The following is an 18,311-nucleotide window of genomic DNA, read 5'->3' on the forward strand; positions in this document are numbered from 1 at the left end:
TCTTGGTTGTAGCTTCTTCACTTTCATCACTTAAAGTATATCATGCCACTCCCTTCTGGCTTGTAGAGCTTATGCTGAGAAATCAGCTGTTAACCTTATGGGAGTTCCCTTATATGTTATTTGTCATTTTCCCCTTGCTGATTTCAATAATTTTTCTTTGTCTTTAATTTTTGCCAATTTGATTAATATGTGTCTTGGCGTGTTTCTCCTTGGGTTTATCCTGTATGGGACTTGCTGTCCTTCCTGGACTTGGGTGGCTATTTCCTTTCCCAAGTTATGGAAATTTTTTAGTATAATCTCTTCAAATATTTTCTCTGGTCCTTTCTCTCTCTCTTCTCCTTCTGGGACCCCTATAATGCAAATGTTGTTGCATTTAATGTTGTCCCAGAGGTCTGTTAGGCTGTCTTCATTTCTTTTCATCCTTTTTTCTTTATTCTGTTCCGCAGCAGTGAATTCCACCATTCTGTCTTCCAGGTCACTTATCTGTTCTTCTGCCTCATTCATTCTGCTATTGTTTCATTCTAGTGTAGTTTTCATTCCAGTTATTGTTTTGTTCATCTGTGTTTGTTTGTTCTTTAATTCTTCTAAGTCTTTGCTAAACATTTCTTGCATCTTCTCGATCTTTGCCTCCATTCTTTTTCTTCGGTCCTGGATCATCTTCACTATCATTATCCTGAATTCTTTTTCTGGAAGGTTGCCTATCTCCACTTCATTTAGTTGTTTTTCTGGGGTTTTATCTTGTTACTTCATCTGGTACATAGCCCTCTGCCTTTTCATCTTGTCTATCTTTCTGTGAATGTGGTTTTTGTTCCACAGGCTTCAGGATTGTAGTTCTTCTTGCTTCTGCTGTGTGCCCTCTGGTGGATGAGGCTACCTAAGAGACTTGTGCAACTTTCCTGATTGGAATCCCCTTGACTGCTGATGGGTGGGGCTGGGTTCCCTTCCTGTTGGTTGTTTGGCCTGAGGCAACCCTACACTGGAGCCTACCTGGGCTCTTTGGTGGAGCTAATCACAGACTCTGGGAGGGCTCACGTCAAGGAGTACTTCCTAGAACTTCTGCTGCCAGTGCCCTTGTCCCCAAGGTGGGCCACAGCCACCCCCACCTCTGCAGGAGACCCTCCAACACTAGCAGGTAGGTCTGGTTCAGTCTCCCCTGGGGTCACTGCTCCTTCGCCTGGGTCCTGATGCACACACTACTTTGTGTGTGCCCTCCAAGAGTGGAGTCTCTGTTTCCCCCAATCCTGTCAAAGTCTGCAATCAAATCCCACCAGCCTTCAAAGTCTGATTCTCTAGGAATTCCTCCTCCCGTTTCCAGACCCCCAGGTTGGTAAGCCTGAAGTGGGGCTCAGAACGTTCACGCCAGTGGGTGGACTTCTGTGGTCTAAGTGTTCTCCCGTCTGTGAGTCACCCACCCAGCAGTTATGGGATTTGATTTTACTGTGATTGCGCCCCTCCTTCCATCTCATTGTGGCTTCTCCTTTGTCTTTGGATGTGGGGTATCTTTTTGGTGAGTTCCAGTGTCTTCCTGTCGATGACTGTCCAGCAGCTAGCTGTGATTCTGGTGTTCTCACAAGAGGGAGTGAGAGCACGTCCTTCTAGTCTGCCATCTTCGCACACATGTTATTTGCTTTGAGATAGGAGGCTTAAAGTATTTTTCTCTCTTATTCAATCTCTCTTCCAGTGGCCTTGTTACTGTCTAAAATACCCACCGACAATGGCAAGACTGTTTAATGGAACATGCAGTGCCTGGAAATTCCACAGTGACTGTATTATGCTTATGTTATAATTATACTTATGTTAACTCATAGAATCCAATCCACCTTAAAACCCCACAAGGATAAAATGGATAACTAATAAGAACCTGCTGTATAAAATTTTAAAAAACCCCTCAAAAACCCATGAGCAGGGCGCTGAGATACAAAAAAGTGAAAAGACAGCCCACAGTCACTCCGCTCTTGGAACAGAGCCAGATTTTCAGCACAGGCTGGGCAAATTCCAGAGATCTGAACTACCAAGCTGGACACCCCTCTTTTTTATATTTGGGCACTGGAGATTCCTAATAAAATGCCAGAATGTTATAGGGAGGGATGAAAATCTGAAGTCCCAGTGTGTATGCTGGGCTCAGATGGGGCAAATGGTAACCCATGTACCTGATTCATCATCCCTGCATGCTGCTGGTGGCTGGTGGGGCCAGGGTGGCAGGAGCCCAGGTGATGGCCTCAGGCCCTAAGTGCCTGTGTGTCACCTCAGGATGCCTGCACAAATGCTGTCATTTCCTATGTCTGCTACTTTGTGAAGCAGGGTGAGACAGACTGGCTGAGCCATCATTTGACATTCAGAACTTAGCACAAGCTGACTTGTTGAATTGGGTGCGTAGTAACTAAGCAGCGCAGAACAGAGCACAAAGCCACAGTGGAGCGTGAAGGGAGGAGCAGAAAAAGATGAGTTCAGAGGGTGGAAGGGGCACATATACACGTGCGGAACCTGGGAGCATGGGGCAGAGGGAAGAGGTGAGGCTAGAGAGCTCAGAAAGAACTAGGTCCCTCAGTGAACCCCACAAACTGCCTGCCTGCCTCGCCACAGGTCCACCAGCTAGTCATCTTTATCCGAAACCAGAGTCGTGTATGGGCATGTCATGAAGAAAATTCTACCTAGTTTCTCTCAACTAGGAGGTGTTAATTTGATAATTGTCAGATGATATGGAAAATAAGGAAGAGATTAATTAAGGGAAGCAGAAATTTTCTCTATTCTTCTAAACACTTTCGGATTATTTGCATATATACAGAAGAATTATTATAAGAAGTCTGAGTATATATATGTATATATGTGTGTAAATATTTATATAGTACCCCTCTTCTTAATGTACCTGGTGTGCCCTCTGCAAACTTCTCACCTGGCCCTTATTACAGTTTGTGGTGCTTATTGGCCTTAAATCAACTGGGACAAGGACCCTGTCTTATTCATCTTTGTAGGCTAGTAGCTAGCACAATACCTAGCACACAGGAGATTCTGAGTACATACTGGGTGAGTAAGTGAATGAAAGAACGTCCATAGGGTTGTTTTAAAGACATAATGCAAGTTGAAAGAATTGAGTTATATTCTTTGTTTCTATTGGCAGGAACTTTAAATGGCAATATGTTATCATTTACTTATTAATGTCCTGATCCACTTATTACACTTGCCCTGCATTCTCTAGCTATCAGGACGCAAAACTATGGAAACACCTAAATTATCACCCAAGATAAGGAACAATCACCAAGGCACTATTGGTCTAAGAATAACTCAGGCATTTTGATTTTTAGAAATTTTATGGTAAAACATCCTAGAAAGTTAAAGCTGATCTCTTAAAAAAAAAATTCCCAAGAGAAAATTTATCTCTGATAATATTTAACTAACCAACCAGAAAATGTGAATTCAACAAGTCACAGAAGTTTCTGTTCATTGTCCAAGGAGGACAAATGCAACATCATTCCTTATTTAAAGGCCTAGAGTCCTTATATTTCTTTCTTGGGTCAAATTCACTCTGATTTCCAGGGCAGTAAAAATTTAAGAGGGAAAACACCGAGGACAGAAGAGTGATGTTACGTAGCCTTCAAAATTCAGACTGTGACAGAACTTTGAAGTGGATGTGAGACTTTTCTATTATGGGCTGTTATTTACAGATGCTCACTTCTGCCTTTCAAAATCATTTTCCAGATCGTCAAACATAAATCTCTTATAATCAAAATGCTTTTTCTTGACTACTTACTGATTCAGGATTTCAGAATCCCCAGGATATCACTACAGAAGGAAAAATCTTTTTTCATAGCTCTGATATTACATGATATTACCTAAAATTTCTGTCTCCTGTTTGGTAGCGCAACACACGCTGACTGAATACATCAACTGCCTTACTATTTTTCCCACTAAAATATTATGTTGAATGAAGACTGCTGGCCTTTCACAATCGCGGCAGGCACAGTAACCACCAACCTGTCACATTCCATAAACAAAATCATAAATATCAGGGGAAATAAACGCCAATAAGGTTGTGACAGATGATGCCAATCACAAGGGGCCACTTCACAAGGAAATCATGTGAAAGAGTTTGTCTTCGTCACCTTTCATGATAAATTTATCTAATAAAATTGAAACGGTGGAATATAAGAAAAAGGAATTATAGGTTAATTGTTATCACATTACACTTTTAAAATGTTATCCCACTTGGTATCCCTTAACAGATGCCTCCTCAGCAAACTGTCACAAGTGAACAAAGGACTTTAATTTGCAGAGGAACCAACTCCACGCTATATTAATAAAGTCACTTCTTGTTGTCTCTTAATAATGAGCTGTTAGACGGCTTGCTTTGATTAAAATAACAAACTTCCTGGTATGAAAAGGCCTGTTCCATGTGATGCTGCCCACTTCCTCTTGTATGGGATGTTCCGCATCTTTCTGACTTGCACACTAACCTGGCTTTGATTCACCTTCCATAAAGTTCATTCTTGAAATCTTTAAAAGTCATCCCCCAAGCTGCATGAATCGTGGCCTTCTTAGAACCAAAGTCGTCATCCTGTCCTATTATAAATGGATTATTATTTATCAAGACCAGATTTCAATCTCCGGTTGAAGCCTTCTCTTTCTCTCTTCCCCTGGGTGCCCCTTGTTGCCCTGGGGGCAGGACACGGAGCTCTGCAGCATATTGCCTTATGAATCTTCCTCAAGTACCCAATTATTCTGCTGCAGAGGCGTGTCAGTGTCCTGACAGCTACGAGCCACGTGCCGGCCCTGCTGTCAGAGGTGAAAGACGGCCGGCACCACTGTTCCTCACTGCATTTCCATTATAACTCGGACCTGGAGAGGCGCGGACGCTGAAAGGAGTTCGTTAGGGGTGCCATGGAGGTCAAAGACTGCTTAGAAGAAAAGGCTGAGGTGAAAATTAAAAACAGGATAAGTGCCAGGGTAGTCCAGACAGGTGCTGGTGCTATGATAGCGGAATAGCACGCTGCCACTCCCAGGGCCCGCGGAGCTATTGTGGGAGAGCCGCACTTGGGCTGATTTTAATTGAGATCAATTTCACAAGTACCATCTTCTGGAAAGTCCTTCAACTGATTGAAAACCAAATGAAGCTTTTGTAAGTGTCGACAGGTTTTTCTGCAGTCTTCCCCTCACCCTCTCCCCAAATCGATGATATTTTTTGGAGATTCTGTGCTAAAGCAAACAGCAGTTATTCTGGGCGATCTCCATATATACATTTTAAAATAATTATTATTTGTGCAGTACTTTTGTGAACCTAACCTGTCACTCTAATTATTTGTCAGCAGCAACATTTATTGGTGGGTCAGAAACACAAAAGTCCCCAAAAATTCTACCTAGACAGCAGCTTTTCTAAAAACTCAATGATTCCACTTGGGGACCACAGGACCAGCACTTGTGTTCCTGGCTGATTATGTCTTAAAAGGGTTTGGTACATGTAGTTACTGTTTAGAAAGGATGGTCTTGGGCTCACACTTATCCAAATGAGTATAAAGATCACTTGTGTCATAATGATGATGTCACTTAATAACTAAGAACATATCACAGTTATGCAGGCGTAAGACCTTTTGGTGTTTAGCCTAATGTAAGACTCCACACATGACAGACTTCTCTCTATTTTAAAAAACTGCTAAATAAATGGTTACTCCAGTAACAGACAGACGAAGGCCCTGAAACAAGAGAAAACTCACACTACAGGGAATTCTAAGGGTGATGGTAAACAGTTCCTTGTATTGAGACCAGAGTAAGAAGACAATTTCTCTTTAAATGCATCATAATGAATTTAAGACATAAAACACAAAGAGGTTACTTATTATAAGGGTTGTGCAGGGTTGAAATAGAGCGTAGTAAAGACAGCCATAGCTATTCTCATCTAGAGAATTTTATGAACAATGAATGAACAAACACATGAGGTGTGGCTCTAAAGTATGGAAAGTTCCTTTTTATACGAGGACGCTAAAATTTCCCTATTTCAGTACGTTATCATTTCCTTCAAATAATCACTCAAATAGTGAGCACAAGGTTCAAGCGACATTATACGGGTAAATCATGAGGTTTAGTACCTGGTATGCAGTCAGAGGGGAGCGCATGTGTGTGTGTGATATATATATATATACACACACACATACATATATATACAGAAGTTATATATATGTAACATACATCCTATTTGTATTTGAAGACAATACATTTATTCCAGTGAAGCTGCAACTGATCAAAAGGCAGTTGTTTTGAATTCCCTCTGAATTATTTTCAGAGCCTTCAGCACCTTCTCTTTAGCAAGATTTACGTAGTGCTTAACATCTGCAAGAAACACGCTTAGATGAGGTGGAAAAACTTCCTATGATAGTGGCCTTGATTTCTGGACAGTGCTGTCATTCAGAAGTGAGAGTAATAAAAGAGGCTCAAACAAGCAAGCCAAAATATATCCTTTGGGGTCGACATTGAGACATACTCCATCAAGCAAGGAGAGAGTTGCTTGGGCGACTTTCTGCCTAAAGGCAACTCCAAAAGAGGACTTGCAAGAGTAAGGGTAGCTTCGGTAGAATAAACACGCGGCTTATTGAGTGACTGCATTAAAACCCAACATGTATTTAGCAGTGTAGACACTGGGGGTTGTGCAATGCACTTTTTCATTACTTTATAATCAAGCCTCATTGTTTTTTTTTGTTTGTTTGTTTTAAACTGAGCTCCAGAAGAACTGACCTTGGACAGAATGCAAGGTTCATGGCCATTGTATTTATTTATTTTTAAAATTTTTATTGGAGTATAGTTGATTTAAAGATGTTGTGTTAGTTTCTGCTGTACAGCAAAGTAGATCAGCTATACATACATATATATATATATATATATATATATATATATATCTCCACTTTTTTTTAGATTCTTTTTCATATAGGTCATTACAGAGTATTGAGAAGAGTTCCCTGTGCTATACAAGCCTCATTCTAACAAATCTACTCTCTCAGTAAATCTGAACAGCTGAAAAAAAAAAATAGGTGTTTAGTGTATGTTTATAGGCTGGAGACAAAGAGAGACTCTATTAGTTAGTGACTGCATAAAATCAAGAAATAATTACAAAAAGAGTGGTTGAGCTCTGCTAGGGAAGTCTTAAATATGTCTTTAATCATAGAAACCTGAGAGCTGGGAGGAGTCTTGGACACCATCTGGAATTCTAGACCAATTCTCTCATTTTCAGAGAGGAAACATAAAGTTCAGAGAAGTTAACTGCTTTGTCCAACCACATAGACTGAAAGAGGAAGAATGAAAAAATTGGATCAAAGTCTTATTCCAAATTTCCACTCTATTTCGTTGTTCTAGAAACAGGATTTAAAGAAGTCATAAATTTTTAAAGAAACTTTTCATTAAATGCTAACACAAATAAATACCACTTTAAACACCCCTAGAGATCTTTAGCACCAAGAAACTAATGACACGACGACACTGGCCCATTGGTAGGAGTGTCTCTAGAGGAGATCTCTGGACATCAAAGTTCTAGAGCCTATTCCTCTTTATTCTGATTCTTCACTCACTGGACATTGCTTTAGGAGTAATCTGACTTCCTGTGGATGACTTCCTACAGGGGACAGAATGTGCTGGGAAGCCCATAAGAAAAACCTGCTTATCCACTTATAAAGTCTTTATAATTTTACAAGTGTATAATTGTCATTTGGGGTTAGATAGAAAAAAGTACCTTTATTCATCAATTGTCAAAATTAGTTTTAATTTTTTCACACAAAAAGCTCATGTGAAGAAGTTTCTACAAAAAATAAATAAATAACCCCCCCCCATCAGAAAGAACTATTTATAAATGTGGTAATTCATTTTCCCTTTTTAAACTTTGTGCTTTAGATGAAGTATGATATAGGTCAGCATTAATTTACAAATAGCTAAATAAATAACTAAAGATTTTCATTAAAAAAAAGCAATAAATGCACCAAGAGAAATGCCACAAGGTTAAGTTTCAAGCAGATATTCATTTGTACACGTGGAGAGCTATAACTTAGATTCCAAAAGATAGATAACCCTAATTTTCCTAATAATCAAATGATTTCATTTATTATGACATGAATATATTATGTTTACTTATATTTTAATATGTATTCAACAACACTTCAACTGAAAGTACACATTCACTTGTTTTTTGTTGTGCCATGGGACTTTTTGTAAGCAAAGAGGTATTTTTTAATTTCTCTAAAAAATTACCACAAGCCCCAATTTGCACACCTTGGCCAAAGCGTAACTATCAAGAAAATAGGAGGTTTTTTTCAAATCCCCCTCCCCCAAGATAGCACTTTGCACATCTTGGCCAAAGCGTAACTATCAAGGAAATAGGAGGTTTTTTTCAAATCCCCCTCCCCCAAGATAGCACTCTTCTTCACATTAATGTTCCAAACAGAATAGCTTTTTAAGAGATGAAGGAAATGTAAAGATTTTGGATTTAATCTCATAAGCATCGTACTATGAATTTGCCACATCCCATCCCACAGTTACATTTCATCAGAAAATTAAGTCATTCACTATCGTCCTATTTCCTAGAAAGTCCTGTAGCATCAAGAAACAGAATTATTTTTGACAGTAAATGATTGATCTCCTAAAGCACCAAAATAATTTCTCTCTTTCCAAAATTGCATTACTGCCACGTTAAATGTGTTACCATATAGATATGCTTGCAAAGACATCTGACCATCTAGGAAAAAACACCCCTTTGCTTGCTTCCTGTTTGATTCCATTGAATTTGACTGGGGAAGGAAAGAGAACTACCATGCATAAGCACCTATGCTTTATATCCATTGTCCCATTTAATCCTCCCACTAGCAGTAAGTAAGGAACTGTCACCATTCTACACATATACTCAGAGAGCTTAATTAGATTTTTTTCCAAAGTGAGTAGCCTGTATGTTTTGGAGCTATGTCTGAAGCCCATTCTGCGCTGACTCCATTTCAGTACCAAACTCATTTCGAATCACTGTGTGGTAAACAGAGTTTGCCTTCAGCTTTCAGCACTTTGCAGGCCAAACACCTTGCCTTTGAGGCCCTGGTTCTAGGCTTGCCCTCTCTCATTCACCGCCTTCATGCGACGAGGCCTTATTGACCCAGAGATTCTGTGCTGCCCCTCTTTCCTGCTGACCCTCATTTTACGATAACCTGCTAGGACTCTCAACGAACTCCACCTCTTCGATTCAAAGGCTGACCTACTACGCCAAACCAGGAGAATGTCACAAAGAAAGCCTACCCGAAGACCTTCCGGGGAAATGCACACTTCTGCTATTTAACATGTCATCAGCATAGAAAGAATTCCAGATCAACCAGGATGACAGGCGGCCAGCTGAGCTTTCTGAGGCCTCACAAGCTGTAGCTAGTAGGTCTCCGATTAGGTGTCTCTTTAAAGAATGTAGCCAGAATTTCTACCTGTGGTGATGGTAGACTACCTGGAACAATGTGAAAAGCTGGATCCCCTCACATATTTTTTTAAGCCTGGGCAGTTACCAAAGCAGTAAAGACTTTAGGAGCAAAATCCCTGAGATGAGGGAAGTTCCAAGAGGTGGCCTGTATCTGGCCTGGATTTCCTCTCAAGGCACTTGATCAGGGACTGAGAAGCTGCAGAAGAACATCCACCAGTCTTAAAGAACAGGAATGGCAAAAATAGGATGACGAGGCCCAGCGATGTTCAGCTGGGAAATCCTCCCCCCAACAAAGGTTCTACCCTAAGAACAGGGGTGAACCAGAAATAGGACAGCATTCACAAGGCTAAAATCAGACTCCCAATCAACTCAATCCTTCTTCGGATTAAGGTGAGATCCATCTAGCTTAATTCCTGCCCAAAGAAAAATGTACCCTCTTTGGATAAAGATAGCTATCATTGAGAACCTCAAATTATTTCTACATCTTACTGCACTACATTTGCCAATAAATACAAAATTATCAAGAATATTAGGAGACAAGACTGAAAGAAGAAAAGACAAAGAATGGGGTTTTAAAACTATGTGTGAGTGTATGTATGTGTATGCACATATATACATACCTACATAAAACACAGTATAGATGTCATTTTTCCAGAACTTATCTATAAATTCAATGCAAACTCAATCAAAATTCCAGCATGTTTATTTTTATTAAATCAACAGGCTGATTCCAATATTTACATGGAATTAAAAGGGGCCCAAAATAGCCAAAAATATTGTGAAGAAAAAGTTATTGTACTAGGGCCCAAGACTTCTTAGAAAGCTATAGTAAGTAAAATAGTGTGGAATCAGTGGAAGAAGAGACACATATACTAATAGACATAACAGACCAGAAACAGACTCACACTTCTATGGGCATGATTTGAAACAAAGGTGATTTTGCACAGCAGTAGGGAATAGGATGACCTCTTTAAGGCTGGGCCAACTGGACATCCATATGCATATCTTGTTCTCTACTTTATCTCATAAAAATAATTCCATGTGATTATAAGTCTAATATGAAAGGCATTGTAACAATACAGCATGTAGAAGATAACACAGGAAAATACCTTTATGACCTTGGAATTGGCAGATTTCTTAAATACAACATAAAAAGAACAAACTATAAAGGAAACATTTGATAAATTGAGCTCCATTACACTGAAAAATACCTTAATGTACTGAACAGGCAAATCACACAGTTGGAGAAGATATCTGAAATATATAAGCAAAGAAATACAAATTCCCAGAATATATAAAGAATTCTTATATTTTCAATAAGAAAAAGATAATTTATCATTTAAAAAAGGGCAAAAGAGATGATTAGATACTTCACAAAAGAGTATGTCCATATAACCAATAAATATGGTAGTCCTCATTTTGCAGGGTTCTGGTATACAGAATTTCACCAGTCACCCAACAGCATAATGCAAATTTCAGTTACCACAGTTTATTAACTATAATTGCATGGAATGCAAACTTTGCTGGTAGCTCTTTAGTCCACAGATCACTAGGTGAATAACAGTTGTGCATCATGACCAATGACCAATCATGTCACTTTTTTCAAAGTCTGTCACTGATTGGTCACTGCACGTCTGTTATTCAGTTCACACACAGACAGCAAAGAATGTAGTTGTGTTGCCTCCCTGTAGCCCAGTGATAAACCCACATGATGTTTTACAAAAATGAATAACCAACAAAGGGCCAACTTAGAGGAAGCACAGACAAAAAAATTACAGAAGAGAAAAATTAAAGAAAAAATAAGAAGAGCGATAATATTGAAAGTGAAATTAAAATTTAATATAATTGGAGTTTAAAAAGAAATAACTGACCATGGTAATGTGGACACTGTCACCATTTGAGAGACTAGATATGCAGCCAAAGGAACTCAGTGAAGGCAAGTTTATCCATTTAAATGAAGAAAGAAGTGATGAAAAGGATTAAGATATCTCAGAGGAAGTGACTCCAGCAAAATACTTCAACCCTGTAATGGAAGTTACCGACAGTGCAATATGCAACAGAAATAAAAGACATCCAGATTGGAAAGAAAAAATTATTTGCAGGCCACATGTTCATATATGTGTAAAAGCTTACAGAGTAATAACAAGTCTACTAGAACTATTACATGAGTTTAGCAAGTTTGCAGATACAAGACCAATATATAAAAATCAATGATATTTCCACATATTAGCAATGATTGAACTGGAAATTGAAATGAAGAAATAACATTTATGACAATATCAAAAATATGAAATTCTAAGGGATGAATCTTACCCCAAATGGGCAAGACCTGTACAATTTAAATTACAAAGTATTTTTAAGAGAAACTACTGAAGACTGAAATAAATGAAGAGATTGTTATGAATTGGATGACTCAGTATTAAGATACCAATTCTTCCCAAATTGATCTATAGATTCTCTGCAATCTCAAGTAAAACTCATATGGAAATGCAAAGGACCTAGAAAATCCAAAGCAACTTTTGAAAAAGGAGAACAATGTTGGAGTTATACTGCCTGATTTCAAATCTTATTATAAATCTACAGTGGTCAAGGTAATATGATACTGGCATCAAGACAGATGAATAAATTAATGGAATAGAACAGAAGAGTCCAGAAATGGACCCATGTTATATGGTCAATTGATTTTTGACAAAGGTTCAAAGGTTCAATTCAAGAGAGGAAGAATAGTCCTTTCAAACCTCCTCTCCCTCCTCCATTCAGTAGCTCTTCTTGCCTGTTTACTAGATGCCGGCCCCTGTATGCCAGCTGTTGTTCTGTGCTACTGTACTTTTCAAGGTACTGTACTGTAAGATTAAAAATGTCTTCTTTACTTCTTGTGTTTGTTTTTTATGTATTATTTGTGTGAAAGGTATTATAAACCTATCACAGTACAATACTGTATAGCCAATTGTGTTACTTGGGTACCTAGGCTAACTTTGGTAGACTTACGAACAAATTGGACTTACGAATGCACTCTCAGAACAGAAGCTGTTCATATGTAGGGGACTTACTGTACCTGATAAGAGGTTAATACCCAAAATACATAAAGAACTCATACAACTCAATAGCAAAAAACACAAACAACAACAACAAGAAACAATCCAATTAAAAAATGGGCTGAAGATCTGAATAGACATTTTCCAAACAAGACATATAGATGGCAACAGATAAATGAAAAGACGCTTAAATCATTAATCAACAGGTAAATGCAAGTCAAAATCACAATGAGATATCACCTCACACCTGTTAGAATGGCAATTATCAAAAAGACAATAAACAACGAGTGTTGGTAAGGATGTAGAGAAAGGGGAACACTTGTGTTCTGTTGGTGGGAATGTAAACTGGTGCAACCAGTATGGAAAACAGTATGGAGATTCCTCAAAAAATTAAAAATAGAGCTACCATATGATACAGAAATTCCACTTTTGGGCATTTAGTCAAAGAAAACAAAAACACTAACTTGAATAGATATACACACCCACATGCTCACTGAAGCACTATTTACAGTAGCCAAGATACGGAAATAATCTAAGTGTATATCAATGGATGAATGAAACTGTGGTATGTGTGTGTGTGTGTGTATAAATGAAACCTTGCCATCTGCTACTACACAGATAGACCTTCATGGCATTACGCTAAGTGAAATAAGTCATACAGAAAAAGACAAATACTGTATTATCTCTTACATATAGAATTTAAAAAACAAAGCCCCCCCCCAAGTTTGTAGATACATAGAACAGATTGGTGGTTGCCAGAGAAGGGAGTAGGGGGTGGGAGAAATGGATGAAGGGGGTCAAAATTGTTATTTTATTATTATTTTGTACATTGATTATATATTGAAATGATAATACTTGGGATATGTTGGGTTAAAAAAATATATTATTAAAATTTTTAAATCAAAACAATAAAATTCTGAGAGATTAAATATATAAGCTGGAATAAAGACAAATTTTTAAAACTATTAGAAGAGAGTGTAAAAAATGTATTTATGATCTTTCTTGGGAAAGATTTCTTAAACTGGCACCAAAAGTACAAACTATAAAAGACTGTGACATTTCACTATATGAGAATTATAAAGGTCTATAGAGTTAAACAAATTAAAAAACAAGGGACTCACTGAAAGAAAATATTCATAAGATATAAAACAAATAAAGGATTAGCATCTCAAATATATAAAAAATTTCAAATGAATAAAGAAAAGTCTAATAGAAAAATGAACCAAGTATATAAACCGACACAAACGGAAACAAATGCACCAATAAATAAGATTTCTACTCAGTTGTATAAAGGAAGTGTAAATTTTACATAATTGATGTCATCTTCATGAGCCTCTGTCTCACTGGTATGGGGGATTTGGTGTTGGGGGATGGAAAGTAGGGGTACTACTGACTTTCCACATAAGTGAATCTCAGCCATATTTGGTTCTAATTCACCTTCAGTTAACACAGGAAAAAAAAAAAAAAACCTGATCATCAAGAGAAGAATAATTATTTGATGCACAGTGCTTACTAAGGCAAGAAATTAGACTGAAACATTTCATAAAACAATTTAACATTAGTTGAAATCTTCATTTTAACCAACCTATTAAAGAAACTAGAATCCACATTCCATGAGTACGCTGGTTAAACTATTACCTCATCTGTAAAATGAAAATGTTCTATTAGAAAGTTCATTCATTTAGCAAGGATGTATTAAGTGCCTAATTTGTTTCAAAAGCTGGAAATATAGGTCTGAACAAAACAAAGTCCCTGTACTCATATGACTTATAAGTTAGTAGGAGACATATCAATAGATATAAAGCCCCCCCCCCGAAAAGAACTCTGCTCTTAGAAATACATTATTATGCGAATGATGAAGAGATAAGCTGCAGACTGGGAAAAATAATTGCAAATCACCTATATGATACAGGACTTTAACCCAAAATACATAAAGAACTCTCAAAACTCAATGACATGAAAACAAACAACCCAAGTTAAAAATGGACAAGATATTTGAACAGACATTTCACCAAAGAATATATACAAATGCAAATACACACAAGAAGAGATGCTCAACATCATTAACCATTAGGGAAATACAAATCAAAACTCTAATGAGATTCTACTACAAACCTTTTTGAGTCTCTAAAATTAAAAAGTTCTGACCATATCAAGTGCTGGTTAGGATGTGAAGCAACTGAACTCAAACACCACCAGCGAGAATGTAAAATGACACAAGCACTTTGGAAATCACTTTGGAAAACTGTTAGATCCAGCCATTCTACTCCTAGAGAAAGGGAAGCATTAGGTCTTACAAAACTATGTACTTAAATGTTCATAGCAGCTTAGTTTGTAATAACCAAGCAAGCAATCCAAATGCCCAGCAACAGGGGCATGGATAAGCAAATTTTGGTGTTTATATACCCATATAATTGTGGTATATACAGCCATACAATAGTATACGCAGTATTGCTGAATAATATTCATTAGTAAAAAGCAATGAACTATTGATACACGCAGCAACAAACTTTGGGGGTGATGGATATGTCCACTATCTTAATGTGGTGATAGTTTCATGATTATATACTATGTCAAAACTTATACAACTGTACACTTTAAAGATGTTCAGTTCATTGTATGTCAAGTCTACTTCATTGAAGGTCTTTTGAAAACAGGCTCAGACACCCATGCAAACTGTTCCCCTCTCACAAACTCCCATTTCTCAAACTGCCCTTTTATGTTTCTTTCTCCAAGTCAGGGCATCCTTATGCCAATTCCATCTTTAAGTGTCTGAATTTGAGTAAAACTGTTGATGAGGGCAAGGAACACATACAGATTAGGTCCTGGATCTTTCTGTCCACTAGAAAAGAGAGCTTTGATACGCTTTAAAAGAACAAAAATAAAAATGTTAAAAAGGAAGAAAATCATCCTGATTTATTACTCATGTTACAGTGAGTGACCTGGCAGGAAACAAAACCAGCAGTTAATCTGCCAAGCAGAAAAAATGCAATCCCTTTGTTGGTTTTATGAAGCATTCGGCTGTTTTATGGTGGGACTCTATCAAATTCAATACATTTTACATGATTGCAAATTCCTTAATATAAGAAGATGCTCTAACAGCATAACAATGAAGGACTGTGGTACTTTGCACTAACAAATTTTGTTATTCTTTGTAAATTCTACTGTTTTCTTTTTAATAGTAACAAGACACCAAATGCTATCAATGTTATTTTAATATAAATGGATATGTACGCTTTGATGTGCATATGGAAAGATAAGAATTGCCTTACCTTCTTCAGAATTGTAAGTCAGACATATAAAATAACATGAAGACAATCTGATGGGTAAAATCCTATAAATATCCAGGATAATTTACTATAAATTACACATTATCCTATCCCCACCCGTACCCTTCAGCGGAGTAAATGCCCTTAACCAAAGATGTAGGAGGAGAACAGATTGTGCCGTTCCTTATCTTTTCTGCATAAACTCTGTTAACTGCAACCCTAAATGGAGCAGCTATTTTCAGGGTAATATAAGATGACACTGGGGATGAACCAGGAGTGCTTCAATTCCCAGGAAGTAGCCAGGCCTGGAAGTGGCTTACTTGCTCCCTTTTCGGTTGGACCTATAAGCTGACCATCTACAACACTCCCTGTTAGCTATGACCCACAGCTCCTCTGCCCTCGCAGTGCCTCTGAGTGCTGACATCCCTGTGGCCTGACCCCCGGCCCCTGGCTTCTCCTTGGACCATTTACCATGACTGGACACCCTCCCTGCCTCCGCCATGATGTCATCCTGACTCAGAACTCTTCTGCTGCCCGTCCCATCTCTGCCGCTCTGAGCACTTTCATCCTCTCTGGGTTTCTTTAATCTCATTCTCTGTGTTACACACTAACCACAGAATCAATCAAAATTTTCTTCTGTTTTCTCATGTTAAATGTAACTTAGTTTTCCTCAAGCTCAGAACTTATCCTCGGGAGTTCCCTGGTGGCATGGTGGTCAGGATTCCGGGTTTTCACTGCCATGGCACGGGTTCAGTCCCTGGTTGGGGAACTGAGATCCCGTAAGCTACGTGGCATGGCCAAAAAAAAAAAAGAACTTATCCTCAAAATTTTCCTAGTGCTACAGCTCCTCCTCCAACCTCAAGACCAGGGGCCAGGACAGTCCTGCTATCCTACTGTCTTGTCCCACACTGCTGCTTCCAATCATGGCTTTCCCAGTTCACTGGACTGTGGAAGTTCACGGAAGTTCATGGCATCTCTGGCACCACTCTCTCCTCTTCCTCTACCTTACTCACCAGCTTCAGGGCTGGCTCTGCAACATTCTCAGAACCTGCCTCCCCATTCCAGAGGATAACTCTTCCAACACCCAGTCCTTCCCCAGGTTCCTCAGCTGATCTAACACAGGGAGGGTCAGATTCATCCTACATTGCTCCCACACACTTTGACACAGCCCCACTCACAGACTCCGAAATGCCTCTAGCTAATTACAGTTGCCTGTCCACTGTCACGCTGCTTTCCTGTCATCACCTGCTGCTGCTAAACCTCGGCACAGGTTCAGTGTTGTTAATGTGATCTCCATCACAAAAACGAGGAGCTAGCTTTCTGAACCAAAAGGTTGACATGGTTAGTAGCTTTGAAGATTTGGTTTATAAGCTAAAGTCATGGGACTTCCCTGGTAGTCCAGTGGGTAAGACTCTGCGCTCCCAATGCAGGAGGCCCGGGTTCGATCCCTGGTCAGGGAACTAGATCCCGCATGCTGCAACTAAGAAGCCCACATGCCACAACTGAAGATCCCCCGTGCTGCAACTAAGACCCGACACAGCCAAAATAAATAAATATTTTTTAAAAATAAGCTAAAGTCATAAAAATCAGGAAAAGAGCCACTCTCTTTAAGAAAGAAAATCCTCCTTTTGATTTAGCAAAGCAAGCCCATCTATACGCTAATTTTAATTATTATCAGGCCCTTCGCCATCTGGACCCAACTTCTTTCATTTCCTACTTCCTTGCCACCTTCCTCAATCCCGCATCCCTTTCTACCCCCTTAACCCTGGCTCTCTAGCCACCCCCAGCCACTCTCAGCTCCCTACTAGGCATGTTGTGCTTTTCCTCATGGTCGTCCCTCTACTGCAAGGCTGTATCCCCCCTGGAAATTTCTATCCCTTCTTTGGTCTAGTTCAAATGTTACTTTCTCTTTAAATCCCTTTCCCAGCTCTCTTAGGATTATTCATCCCTACTCATGTTCTTGAGTGCCTTTTATGAGTCAAGCACTTTATAGGATCCAGGGTTTCATCAATAAAGAGATGAGACTAAAACCTCTGCCTCCTTGGAACTCAACTTTCAGTGGGTCGGAACTGATAATAAACAAGGGGGGTAGATTAAAAAATACAGTATGTTATTTACTAATAACACACTTTGTTAATGTGTGCTATCAACCAGGACCGAAGAATAAGGGGTGCTGAGAGTTGGGAGGGAAATTGCAATGATATTAACATAGGGTGGTCTAAGGAGGCTGCACTGAGTAGGTAACCTTTGAGCAATCATTGAAGGAGCTGAGGAAGTGAGCCTGCAGCCGAAGAATGACAAGATCAGTGTTCACTGCTAATACCTTGGTGTCCAAAGTTGGACTGTGAATTTTGTGAGGGCAGAGACTGTTCCTTATGGATGTTTGTGCATTCAGCTTCCAGAACGGTTCCTGGCACCTTGTAGGGGTTGAAAAAATGATATTTGAGTTAATATCCACAGCATACTCTACTTATCCCTGTCTGGGTAAATTTCACATTTTCAGGTGACTTTTCTAAGAGATAACATGACGAATAGGCAACTGAGTGAAAGGTGACAAACTTCAATTACCATAAAAGCAACCCACTACAT

This window comes from Leucopleurus acutus (genome assembly GCF_964270905.1).
Source record: "Leucopleurus acutus genome assembly, chromosome: 15".
Lineage (NCBI taxonomy): Eukaryota > Metazoa > Chordata > Mammalia > Artiodactyla > Delphinidae > Leucopleurus > Leucopleurus acutus.